Here is a 13,843-nt window from a genome sequence, read left to right on the forward strand (position 1 = left end):
TACCAACCCCACTTTATTCCCCCCCCCATCCCTTGGGACAATGGCCTCCCTAGCTCACCAGCACTAGGGCAGGAACCTATGCAAAGGAAGGCCCTGGAACAGGCTCCCAGGGAGTTAAGAGTTTGGTCCTCATTTAATCCATGTGCTTTATTTATGTTGCACGGCCGCAGACTGTACCCTTGTACCTGGTAGTCACCACATAGAAATATGTCATAAGATCAACTGCAACTCATCTTTTAGATTTTTAAGTATTTTTTGACTTAGAAGAAGTCATATGAAGGCATTCTTTATATTCATCCTTTCAGGTGATTATAACAAACCTGGGAGAAAGTTAGTGCAATATTGTCCCCATTTTATAGGTGAGAAAATTCATGCTTTCACAAATTAAGTGATTTACCCCAGAGTTACACAGATAGTAGATGTGAAGAATAAATGAGTAAACAATATTTTCATAGTCTCTATTCTTAAAACCATGCTCTGGGTATTCAGCTGACCACTTGTATGTATATTTTTTCTGACTGCTGTAGAACATTTGGGCAATATAGAAAAGAGTAAAAATCACTCTAGAAAGAAAGAAATCACCTAGAATCATACTCCCCTAAGAATAACCACTGTTAACATTTTGTGTATTTCTTTGCAGTTTCATGTTTACTATTTTGAAATAATTGATCCCAAAGTCTATATAGTTTGCATTCCTCTTTGTTAATTCAATATATGACTAAGGCATTTCCCCATGTTTTAAAAATTCATAATAAAAAATTCATGACAAATATTCGATGCATAATACTTTCTCTTTTGCACATATAAAATATAATAAACTATCTCCGAGCAACTAAACCTTTGCTTAGTTTATGGAATTTGTATTTTTTAAAATGCTGCCTCAATATTTTGTTCATACACTATCTTGGACCCTTTACTAAGAATAGGTCTAAAAAAAATTAAAAATTAAAAAAATAAAAAAAGAAAAAAAAAGAATAGGTCTAAGATTTCTATCATTGAAAACAATATTGTTTGATATTAGAAAGCTATTTTCTAGAAAAGGTACTTTAATTCAAACTACTATCAGCAGCAGAAGGTAATAAACACCTCATCACACTCTCATTGACCCTGAATTTGATGTGTTCTCAAAACCTTGCCAAGTTTATGGAGAAAACAGTGTCTCATTTTAACCTGTAGTATTATTTTTTGCTGCTATTGAGACCAATTTTTCTCTCATACATTTATCAGCTTTTTCTATTTCCTTTTTGGGAAAACTTTGTCTCCTTATCCATGATGGGATTGTGGCAGGTTTCAAATTAATGAGTATGAGCTTTAGAATTTATTTTTACCCCTTTGTGATCTCTTCTGAGGCAACTTTGAAGGAAGTATAATAGAGCATGGTGTGCCCACTATTTCTACAGATTTGTTGTTTTTCAAGAAAGCAGCTGAAAGCATGGAGGCCACATCTGGTACAGAGAGTGAGGGTTTTCTCAGTAAAACTGAATTGAAAGGACCTCAAGAACAGTCGTTCTATCTTTTTTTTTTTATATATATATCCTTAATAGAGGCTTAACCCACCCAAGGCCACACTGAAGTACATTAACAAACACGTGGTTTATCAGCTTAGGAAAATGGGGAGAAATATAAAGGTCAAACAAAGGCCTGTGATTTGCCAGAGAGCAAATCAAGGTTATCCTGTACCCTTGACCAGCCACACACTAATTGGATTTCCTACCTCTTCTGGTCAAGTCTGTTTAAGAAGAGTATTAATGCTTTCAAACAGTATTTTTACATCTCTGATAGTCTTTCAATTACAAAGTTTTCAAAACAAAGCAAAATTTAACTTCATTTCATACATGCAATAGAGTTTCTACATATAATCAAGTTAACATGTAGAACTTCAAACTGATCAGGGCTCTCTGGTAAATAGTTTTGGGGCCTGGGCAAGAAATAAATGATGATATATCATCATTTGAGCCTGAATGTATATTAGAATTTAATCAGATTTGTTTTTCTTTCTGGGAGGTCATATTGTTCTTCTCTCCTACCCTTCCCATCACACAGACATATACTCCCTAGTAGAGTCCCTACCTACCCCCAAATTTTCAGGACTAACAACATTCAGTAAATGTCAGAGCTTGCCTTACCTTCTAACTTCCTCTTCCATTGACCAACTTTACAAACCCTGCTTTTCAGGTCAATCATTTGGGAAGGTGGACTTTATCAGTATTTGTTTCTAAAAGAGAACCAGAAGTTGAGAGGCAAATCCTTCATATCTCTTTTCTTGTAAACCAACATTGTGATTTGGTATCTGGCTTAGGTGATTCCAAATCACTAGGCTCAGACCCCTTTATTCTTACTGGCATTTGAACTTGCTTTCTGTATTTAGGAGCAGTTGATTCTGTTTTTATTGTGACACTATGAGCTCTGGCTCTTTGAGCAGTCTTCCTTGAGAAATCTAAAAAATAAAGTTGTCAGATAAAATACAAGGCACCCAGTTAAATTTTAATTTCAGGTAAATATCAAATAAATTTTTAGTATAAGTATGTCCCAAATATGGCATGGAACATACTTATAAAAAGTTATTTGTTGTTTTTCTGGAATTCAGTTTTATTTTATTTTTTTTTAATTTATTTATGATAGACACAGAGAGAGAGAGAGAGAGAGAGAGGCAGAGACATAGGCAGAGGGAGAAGCAGGCTCCATGCACCGGGAGCCGACGTGGGATTCAATCCCGGGTCTCCAGGATCTCGCCCTGAGCCAAAGGCAGGCGCCAAACCGCTGCGCCACCCAGGGATCCCTGGAATTCAGTTTTAACTGGATATATTTTTATTTGCTAAATTTAACTACCCTATCAAGGAAGCAGCACCATTGAGGAACTAACAGCACAAATCAAATACTTATTTAGTGTCCTACCTCCCTGACACAGCAGTGAGAACCACCAGCAGGTGTTACCATCAAAGAAAAACAAGTGCACATCACAAGGATGTAGGCCTGATCAGGACCAGCAAATGAAGGTAGAACTTAGACAGCCAGGGAAACCAGAGGATTCAGGATGGCTCCCACTGACATAGGATTATTCTAATCAGAGAGATTTTAACAATTAGAGAAATTTTAATTGTCAGAAATCTCTTTTTAGACAGTGAAAAACTATAAGAACTAGCATAAATAATAGGGCCATTTTGAAAAAGAAAATCTGGCTTAATTTTATTGACATAAAGAAACATATAAATTTAGCAAAGAAAAAAACTGTGCAAATATGAATCAGCAAAAAGAAAAATCCTGGTTCTACCTGGGCAGGAGCCTCACTGGGAAGAGCTTCACTGTGCACACACCGTTGCTGACCCTGCCCTGCCCACATACCTAGTCTCTACTCTCCTCCCTCAAAGGTCCTCAGAGGACCTCTCAACTTTTCAAAAGCTCTGTTCAAACAGAGCATTGGCATCTCTGGAATTTAATGAGGATGGTTATCCAAGAACAGAATGTGAAATCATATCAGGTGTGATTTAAGCCTGTGAGTAATCAAGATTTAAATATTTTGTTTGGGCAATAGTCTGGTTTCCCAGCTTATAGCATATGCAAAGTTTGAATTTATCAGCAATGGTATAGTTGGAGTGGGGTCAGGGGGTAAGAGGAACACCAAGTCTGGATTAGTTAGCCCAGAATGTCATTGTGCTAGAGAAACAACAGTTGCATCTGATGCCTGAAAGATACATTTTAAAAATTGATTTCCCCCCAAACTTTGGGCCTACTGATTTCTTTTAGCATGCCCAAGTAAAATAAGACTTTTGATCTGCTCTCCAATTGCATCTCAATGAGGATATTTTTACATCTCTGGTGTCTTCAGCTGGTGAAAAATCACTGGTGTGAAGAAGAAAAAGTATGTTGAGAAAAAGACACTTCAGGCTAAGAGGCAGAAACTGTCCCTGTGGCTTAACATCAATAATTTGGATTTCTTCTGTGCCAGAAGGGGAAAGTACTATCTACTCTATTTTCCACAGGGTTTATGAATTGTAGACATAAGAGTACTTTGCAAAGTTAAAAGTGCTCCGTAATAATCCTATCTGTACACTTCTGTTCATAGCCATGTGACTCATAATACCAAAGGGTGGAAACAATTCAAATGCCCATCAACTGATGAATGGATGCACAAAATACGGTAGACATGCAACTAAACATAATGTGGCCTTAGAAAGGGAGGAAATCCTGACATAGGCTACAACAAAATGAAATTTGAAGATGTTATAAGTAGAATAATCCACTTAGCAAAAGGATAAACATTGTGTGACTCCACTTATATTACCTAGAGAAGTCAAATTCATAGAGATGGAAAGCAGAACAGTGGTTTTCTGAGACTGGGGGAGGAGGGAATGAGAAGTTATTGTTTAGAGGGGACAAAGTTTCAGTTTGGGAAGACGAAAAAGTTCTGTGGATGGATGGTGGTGATAGTTACACAACATGTGAATGTACTTAATGCCACTGACCTGTATGCTAAAAAATGGTCAAAAAGGTAAATTTTATTTTTTAATATTTTACCACATAAAAATAGATTATATATATTTTTTTAACAGAAAAAAAATACAGTAATTAGAAGTAATAGTGAGCACCTGGGTGACTCAGCTGGTGAAGCATCAATCTTCTGCTCAGGTCATTATCCTGGAGTCCTGGGATGAGCCCTGCATCAGGCTCCCTGCTGAGCGGGGAGTCTGCTCCTCCCTCTGCCCCTCTCCCCTGCTCATGTGCAGGCACGTGCACACACACACTATCTCTCTCTCAAATAAATAAAACCTTAAAAGAAAAAAAGAAGTGGCAGTAGGTTTACTGGAGTAATAGTATAGGTAGGTTGGAGAAAGCCTTCACATCGTATTGGGCTTATGTAAAAGGGTGGGCTCAGCTACTTACTTCAAAATATTATGGTATGTTTGAATATATAAAGTGAAGAGGCAATTTATGTCTAAATTTGCCTTTCAAGGCAAATTAAAGGATTCTAAAGAAAGTTTACATACCTATATTATAAGAATACGTTAAATAACTGCTTAATTTTCCCCAAAATTACCCCCCTAAGCAAGTCAGGGAAATGTTTTGAATATCTGCATATCAGGTACATGTTGAACTTTAAATCTGTAATTTCAGAGCCTCTGCTATATGTTTTGATACTCTGGGGCTTCCAGTAATTTAACATGTGTTTTACTAATCCTGCTGTGTCCTTTTCCTGCTAATCCTGGGAGGCATGTGGTGACTTCTTCAGCATCCAATACATAGTACCTGGCATAGGGCTGGGCTTTTAGTAGGCACTCAATAAATATTTGTGGAATGAGTGAGCAGATGTGCAGGGATAGTGGAATCATATGTTAAGCATATATATATTTTTTTAGCTAAATAGATCTTATAATTGCTATCACTCCAGAGTGTGAACATGTCCTAACATGTTTACACCCAAGACCCTCACTGGAGAGCTACAGGGTTCTGAGGGCTCTAGAAAAGTTCTTGGGACAACAGGACCAATACAGGGTTGGTCTAGGCACACCTGCCCTTCTCAGATGAGCCCCAGGGGTCTCTGGTCTAAAAGAACCAGGATTTAAAGTCCTGGCCATTGTCTTCACATTGCAACCCCTTGAGAATATGGGTTTCCACAAGCATCTAAATTATCCTGGGGATAATTAAAAGTTCTCAAAAGCTCACAAGATACATTTTAGACTGATACTCTTTTTTTTCTTCCATTTCTCCTTTTTCCTCTCATTCCTTCATTTCCTCCTTCCCTTTTCCTTCCTTCCTTCCTTTCCTTCCAAATATTTATTGACCAGCTGGGACTATTTCTAGTATGAAATATAGAGCAAGGGAAAAACAGACTATATAAAATCAGAATTTAGATTCTGGTTAAGGCAAGAGGGGAGACAAGCAATAAACAAATACTTAGAATATGTAGTGATAATTGCTATGGAGAAAAATAAAGCAGCAAAGTGGGGGTAGGAAGTGGGATAAGATGCTGCAAATGTAAATAGAGTGGTGAGAGAAGAGCAAGGCAAAGCCAGAGTGTGGTTGGCATGGAACCAAGAGTGAATGGCATCACTAACTAACTTGCTTAAATTTTTCCATGCTAAGAACCTCTGCTTCAAATGTTTCTTATTTTTAAGCATATTATTGCAAGTCTCCCAGTGGGGTCCACACCAGCATTTCCTTAGAGACTTCAAACCTACCTGAGTGCTACCACTCAGCAGTCTGGGAACAAACTCTGGAACATCTTTCTGGCTGCTTGCAATGCCTGTGTTCATATGGAAATTTACAAGCAATTTATATTTGTTAATTCATTCATTTACTTATTCATTAAACATCTATTGTGTGCCCATCACTCTATAGAATTCTGGGGAATTAGAGATGAAAAAACCCACAACCCATGCTGCCCAAGGGTTTGCATGTAGCAATAAGGAAAAAAAAAAAAAGGTAAATATAAATAGATGAAATAAAGGGTCTCAGGTACACACACACACACACACACACACACACACACACCTGGGGAGATTAGGGTTGGAATGGGCTGGGAGACAAGAGAATAAAGATATCTTCATCTGAGAGCAAAACAGTGATTTATTTGCAAAGTCTCCATTTAGTATAGACTCACATGTCATTAATTGTTGACCACTATATATTAGCCTTCCGGATTGATGTATTAAAATTGTTATGGAAAAATGCCATCAATTCTTGCCAACAAATATATTTCTTCTCTGAAGGAATTATCCACTGTTGCAGGTCTGATTTCAGTTGTATAATACTTTGCCAGAATTTTAGTTCATGCAATTCAAAAGGAAAGTTTATTATTGTTGTTTATCTACTATAGAATAACATTTAAATTTGAATTAACCTCTCCCAAATAATTGTATCTGAATTTAGAAAGACATTAGGGATTAGGTGCGCATGCCCCATTAAAGTTAATTATAAGAAAGAAGGATTTCTATTATTAGCTTGTATTTCTAAGGCATTCAGAACTATAAAATGCCATGCAGTTATTTTGTGTATCCTCATTCTCAGCATTGCTCCCATGGGCTAAAGACAGGGCAAGCAGTCCCTTTTACAAAGAGAGAAATGAGTCTGGCTCAAGTGAGAAGTGGCTTGTCAAGGACCACAGGATGGGTATTGGCAAGTAGGACAAGAAGCCACAAAGTTTGACTCCGGAGTAATATTCTTTCGATCAAAGCCTCCTTCCCTTCAGTCAGCTGCAGAAGACTTAGCACTATGCAAAATCCAGGTAGAAGTATTTCCAAAACTTTCACTTCTGACTAACTAAGGTAAAATCATGAATTAACCTACTGGCTTTTGCACCACAGGCAGGATACTTCACAGAAATTTACCTATATTAATTTTCAGCAAATTATATTTCAACTTTTTACCTTACTCTATTGCATTTTTGAGATACAATTTGCATACCATAAAAAATCACCCCTTTAAAGTGTACAATTCTGTGATTTTAGATTATATATGACATTGCTAAATCATCACTGCTAGTTCCAGAACATTTCCATTACCCTGAAAAGAAACCCCATTCCCATTAGCAGATATCCTCCATTCTCCCCTTCCCTAGCCCCTGGCAACCAGCCAGCTATTCTCTGTGTCTATGGATTCGTCTATTCTGGACATTTCATATAAATGGAATCATACAATATGTAGGCTTTTGTGTCTAGCTTAAAGCAGCATAATATAAAGGTTCATCCATGTGGTAGTATTTAACAATATTTCATTCTTTTTTAAGCACTGGATAATAATTCCATTGTATAAATATATCACATTTTGTTTATCAATTCATCAACTAATGAACATTTAGATAATCTCTACTTTTTTGACAATAATGAACTTTGGTGTAAACATTTTTGCATGGGTATATGTTTCCATTTCTCCTGTTTTTACACTTAAGAATGAAATTTTTGGATCATAAGATAACTCTGCCAAACTATTTTTCCAAAGTGGCTGTACCATTTTACTAACCACCAGCAATGGATGTGGGATCCAATTTCTCCACATTCTGGCCAACACTTGTTACTGTCCGTCCTTTTTACTATAGTCATCTTAGTGAATGAGGAGTGGTATCTTATAGGGAGAAGTCTTGATTTGCATTTCCCTAATGACTTATGAGGTTGAACATCTTTTGATATGCATGTTGGGCAGTTGTATATCTTCTTTGGAGGAATGCCTATTCAAATGCCTTGCCCATTTTAAATTTGGGTCATCTACCCTTTTATTGCTGAGTTTTAAATGTTTTTCGCATATTCTGAATGCTAATCCCTTATCAGATATGTGATTTGGAAATATTCCCCCAAATTTGTGATTTATCTTTTCGTTTTCTTGATAGTGCCCTTGGCAGCACAAAGATTTTTAATTTAGATGAAGTCCAGTCTTTTTTGTTTGCTGCCTGTGCTTCTGGTGTTATACCTAAGGATCCATTGCCTATTCTGAGGATACAATTTTCCCCAAGAGTTTTATAATTGTAGCTCCTACATCTAGATGTTTGACCCATTTTGAGTTAATTTCCAATTATGGTATAAGGTGGGTTCTAACTTCATTCTTTTGCTTGTGGATATCCAGTTGTCCTTGCACCATTTATTGGAAAGAATATTCTTTCCGCCACTGAATGGTCCTGGTACCCCAGTTGAAAAATCAGTTGACCATGGATATATGGGCTCATTTTTGGACCTAGTTAATTCTATTGATCTGTATGCCAATCATTATGCTATTAGCACATTGTTTTGATTATTGTAGGTTTGTAATAATTTTTAAAATTAGTAAATTTGAGTACTGTAAGTTTGTTCTTCTTCCTCAAGACTATTCTAGCTATTCACTTGCCTTTCCCTATGCATTTTAAAATCAGCTTGGCAATTTCTGTAATATAGGCAATATGAATTTTGTTAGGAGTCTGTGGATTAATTTGAGGAGTATTACCATCTTAACAGTGTTAAGTCTTCCAGTCCATGAACAAGAGAGGTCTATTGACTTCTTTAATTTCTTTCAGTGATGTTTTCTGTTTGCAGTATACATGTCATACTCAACTTTTGTTGAATTTATTCCTAAATATTTAATTATTTTTGATGGTATAAATTAAAGATGTAATTGGTACTATCATTAAAAAATAGATATTGTTACAACTAGATACCAGATATTGGACCAATCCATCATCTCATTAGACCCACCCTACAACTCTTGGAGATGCTATTACTATTCTCAGTCTACAGATGAAAAAAAACAAGGCTCAAAGAAATGAAGTAATTTGCCCAAGATCATCGGAATAAGTGGTTTACTGGAATTAGAAAGCAAGTGTAACTGAGTCTAAATTGTATGCTACTAATGTAAAAATTTTTGTGCCCCATTAAGTTGTCTTTGAAGATGAATAGTTTGGGAATCCATGTGTTTTTATATCCAGTGAACCATGAAACTGTTATTAGTTTTACTTTCAGTACCCATATAAGGAGAAAATTGTTAACAGAGTATGGTATGACTCCAGGATGACTTTTAATGACACTTATTGTTTAGAAATCTAGAGATTATGGCTTATCAGCATCCATAATAGAAATGTGATCTTATCACATATACAATTATTAAATTATTGCTTAAATTAGTCTTCACCCAAATATTAACTTGACACAAAAAAATTAAGTTAAATTATTGAAATCCTTGTCTCTTATTTTTATCTTGTATGAATCTTAATTATGTGAAGCTGGAGTTGAAGAGGGCTAATATCAACAGCAGAGCCCCAGATGCCCACATTTGGAGCATTTTGGTCAATTCAAGTCTAGAAATATTTATAGATGGTTATTGTTTTGATTTTTCATTGTCGTATAACAAATATTTGGTAGCTTAAAACAAATAGTCATTTTATTATGTCTCATAATTTTGTGAGTCAGGAATTTAGGCAGCACTCAGCTGAACAATTATTATGTTCAACAAGTCACACCAAGTCATTTGTTTTTATCAGCTGCTGGTTGATCTGCTCTAGAGGGTCCAGGATGGCTTCACCCATATGCCTGATGCCCTAGTTGGTGAAGTAAGTAGAAGGTGAGCTCAGCAGAGCCCTTTTCCCACTCTTTTTTTAGCAGAGTAGAAAGAGTTCTTAAGACTGATTTAGGAATCCAGAGAGAGGGTAAAAGATAGTCTTGAAATGGACATTGAATGACTTCCAACATATTTTAATGTCCAAAGTCGTCAGGGATCAGCCAAGATTCAAGTAAAAGGGAACTGGAACCCACCTCTAAATGAGACCAATGCAAAGAATTTGTATGCCTCTTAAACCTGTACCAGACATGATATTAGGCTTCAGGGAAAGAGATTAGAATGCTTCTTTACCAAAGGCTCTCAAAGTTTAATGACTGTGGTTAGGGTAATCATATCATATAATTTATTGTCTAAGCCAGATACTTTTGAGAGTGCAAGGAGGTGCAAATAATTATTATGCTTGGATTAGAGGCATGACATGGAACTATCCCATGCAAACTGAAATGATAGTCATGCTAATTTGGGGTACATTGAAGCTTAGTATATCAAGATATTTGTGGAAAGCTTAAACTTTATTTTCCCTAGAAATTTCACCACTCTCTTAGTGCATGAACTTACTTTTATTTTTGAAAGAAAGTGTGTTGGGGAGTGGTTTGAAACAATAATGAGACCACTGTGTGTACCCTAAATTGTCAATGATGAAGATCACATTCTGATATCAAGAAAAGCAGATCTGCATCCTCTGTCTAAAACTCTATGCTTCTTGCTACATACTTGACTTCTTTTCTTTTTAAGATTTTATTTATTTATTCATGAGAGGCACAGAGAGAGAGAGAGAGAGGCAGAGACACAGGCAGAGGGAGAAGCAGGCTCCACGCAGGGAGCCTGATGCGGGACTTGATTCCCGGACCCCAGGATCATCCCCAGGGCTGAAGGCAGGCGCTAAACCACTGAGCCACCCAGGGATTCCCATACCTGACTTCTTAAAAAAAAAAAAAAAAAAAAAAAAAAAAGGACTAAAGAAAGTTGCTCAGTAAACTTGTGACAAAAGCCAATATTTATGAAGATGAACAAGTTCAAAATTATCCTTAGTATAATCTACTCCATCTGTCACATTGCTTCTTCTATTTTATTTCTGCCATGCCCATTACTGAATTTTATTTTTACCTAAATTCTTCTTTAGGCTAAAGTTTACTCTAAGAACTCAACCCTTAGGGTTCTCTAGGGTAAAGAGTGAAAAATAAATGCCCCAAAGGCTTACAACATTAAAAGGATTTTTTTTTTTTTAATTTGCTCATTTCACATTCAGGTGTAAAGCCAAATAAGAAACACCTACTGGGCAAATGGCAGAGAGGCAGTGTCATTCTGCATCCCTATCAGAGGTTGTTGAGGCTGCAATCACTTTATGTGAGTCTCCAGATTTGGCACTCAAGTGGCAGGGAAGAAATTCTGTGAATAGGAGAAAAAGGAACATGAAACTTTCCTGGCAATGTGTTTCAAAGGAACTAAAACCACTGCGCTAAAAATAAAACTTCAGACAAGCTGTATTTCATAATGACTATTCTTGCTTGTATTAATTAGGAAGGTTTTTAAAATTCTTATTCCTTCTGATTAAGTATTTTAAAGTCAGTCACTCATAGCAGGTGAATGTACTGGCTTCACTTTCTATTTGAATGAGACATGGATTTCATTCGTGACCTCTCTACCCTGACCGCCAGGCCAATTACATATTTATTTTTCATTTGAAACCTAAATTGTCAAGCCCTCATCTGTATTTTAAAGTGTTTTGATATCTTTCAAGGAAAAGTGATGGATGGATGGATGGATGGATGGATGGATGAATGGGTGGGAGGTGGAGGGTTAGGCTAGTAGAGATGTTCATTCAACCAGTATTTCTTTTGAACCTGCATCTATTAGGTGTCAGTCCCCGACTTAGTGCTGTGAATACCAAGATGAACAAATGCTGATGAGGTCCTTTTCATGGTATTTATGCTCTGGTGTAGCCAGAGAAACAGTAAACAGGTCAATTATAAACACAATAATTATAGATTGTATTAATTGCCTCTAAGGAAATACACAAGATGACATGATGGAAAGTAGCTGGCTGAGGTGGGAGGAAAGGCATGATTAAGCCTACCAGGAAAAGCCTCTTGAGGAGGTCATATTTGACTTTAGACCTGAAAGATGAGAAACAGAAAGCCATGAACTTAAGAAAAGTGCCTTTGAGACTAAGAAAATAGCAGCTATGAAGTCCCTTTTACACAGTAGCATATATGCAACAGATGCGTTAGGTGGCCTGGAATCCAAAAACAAACAAAATACACTAACTAGAATTTTGCTAATTATCTAGAATCTAGGCTATCTGGATTCTAGGTAGTTTGGTCAAACTAGGTCTGAGTCTCATTCCAATAACAAAATAAAAATGATTACAGAGAACACAAACTTCTTACCAACTATCTGTGATTTGAGGCAAGTCCCTTCTCTAGGTCTTAGTTTTCTTATGTATAAATTGAAAGAAACTGCCCTAGCTACTTTCTGAACTCTCTAGAGCTTGAAGACCTTTCTCAGAGAAGGAAACTGAGGCCCAGGCAAAGAGAAAACTGAAGGAACTAGCCTTCACTTAGGATTGAGGACTAGGACATGGGAAACGCTTTTCATACCATGTCCCATTCAATTCTCCAGGATTCTGGATTAAATACTATCTTCTCTGTATTACAAAGAGGAAACGAAAGCACAGAGAAGTAAGGTGACTTCCAAGTCTACCTAGCTAGTAAGTGGCAGAGCTGAGGTTGGGCCTTAGGGCTGCTGACATTAGATCTCACTGGAGTCTGAAAGGCATGGATTCAAATTCTGGCTCTGTTCATCAGCTGATGAGTCTGTGCAAATCCCTTAACCACATGGGACTTGGTTTCTGCCTTTGCACATAGAGATAATATTGTCTGCCTAATGGGACCACTGAAAAGATGAAAATAAAACTTGGCTTTTAAAGTACTCTGTAAGCTCCTTGTACAGAATGAGCTTTTAATAAATGTCAGCTGTTTTTATTTTATTTCCCTGAGATTGCATAGCAGATGGAATCAGATCTTGTCTTTTACATCCAAGAAGAGTCCTCTTATCATTCCCCATGTGAAGTAATATTGTATTAAAGAAGTAAATATATTCACTGAATACCTGACTAAATACAATAAAATAAAAATAATTAGGAATGAAAAGAATGAAGATGTCCACATGTCAGGAAAAGCTTTTGGATAGTATTTTGCCAGACACTATGACTGAATTCTGTGGGACCAAAATTTTTGCTAGATCTTTCCTGTTTATATCATCTTGAACATAAAATCACATTATGATTCATTAATCTAGATATGTCAGATTTGTTGTTCAAGGTCCTTCAAGATAATTTCTGGCTAATAGAACTATCATTGTCAGTATAAAAAATACAATTTGGGTAAGTGTTTGAATTAATCAATTCCTAGAGGTAAACTACATGATTCAGGCCAAATAATTTCTTAGGCTAGAGGAGAGTAGTGGAGGTAGGGGGATTCAGAATGACAACTTAGGGTCTGAGCTACTAGATTCTCATCCTGGACAGGGCAAAATTGAGATAAGCACACTATGGGAGCTGCTTGTTAAGTGTAGATATTAAAAATACTTCTCTATAATTATTAAATGCAAAATGAGAACCCACTGTGTATGAAGAACTTTCTTTCATATCATTAATTTCCTTATCAAATCCTTTATTTGCCCATAAAATGAATACTCTTTCAAAGTTTTGTTAAAAAGTCAACAAATAAATAAATTATTGCATTAGATAATACTTTTCTACATTTTGAAAGCATGTGCATGTAACATTTCACGGTTTAGAGTTCTGTGAGAATGTAATATTTCAACA

At 36.4% G+C, this 13,843-nt stretch overlaps 1 protein-coding gene across 11 annotated transcripts in view; it reads left to right on the forward strand.

The window, feature by feature from the left end:
• STARD13 (StAR related lipid transfer domain containing 13) overlaps positions 1–13,843 on the forward strand; it is a 514,444-nt gene that overhangs the window by 13,493 nt on the left and 487,108 nt on the right. For 4 of the 11 annotated variants that reach the window (XM_077868118.1, XM_077868123.1, XM_077868114.1 and 1 more), the window contains one exon: positions 9,938–10,017. The exons of the other annotated variants lie outside the window; for them this stretch is intronic. The gene's annotated coding sequence lies outside the window, so the exon portion shown is untranslated. The remainder of the gene's footprint in view (positions 1–9,937; positions 10,018–13,843) is intronic. 11 annotated transcript variants of the gene reach the window in all.

Source organism: Canis aureus, chromosome 24 (assembly GCF_053574225.1).
Source record: "Canis aureus isolate CA01 chromosome 24, VMU_Caureus_v.1.0, whole genome shotgun sequence".
Lineage (NCBI taxonomy): Eukaryota > Metazoa > Chordata > Mammalia > Carnivora > Canidae > Canis > Canis aureus.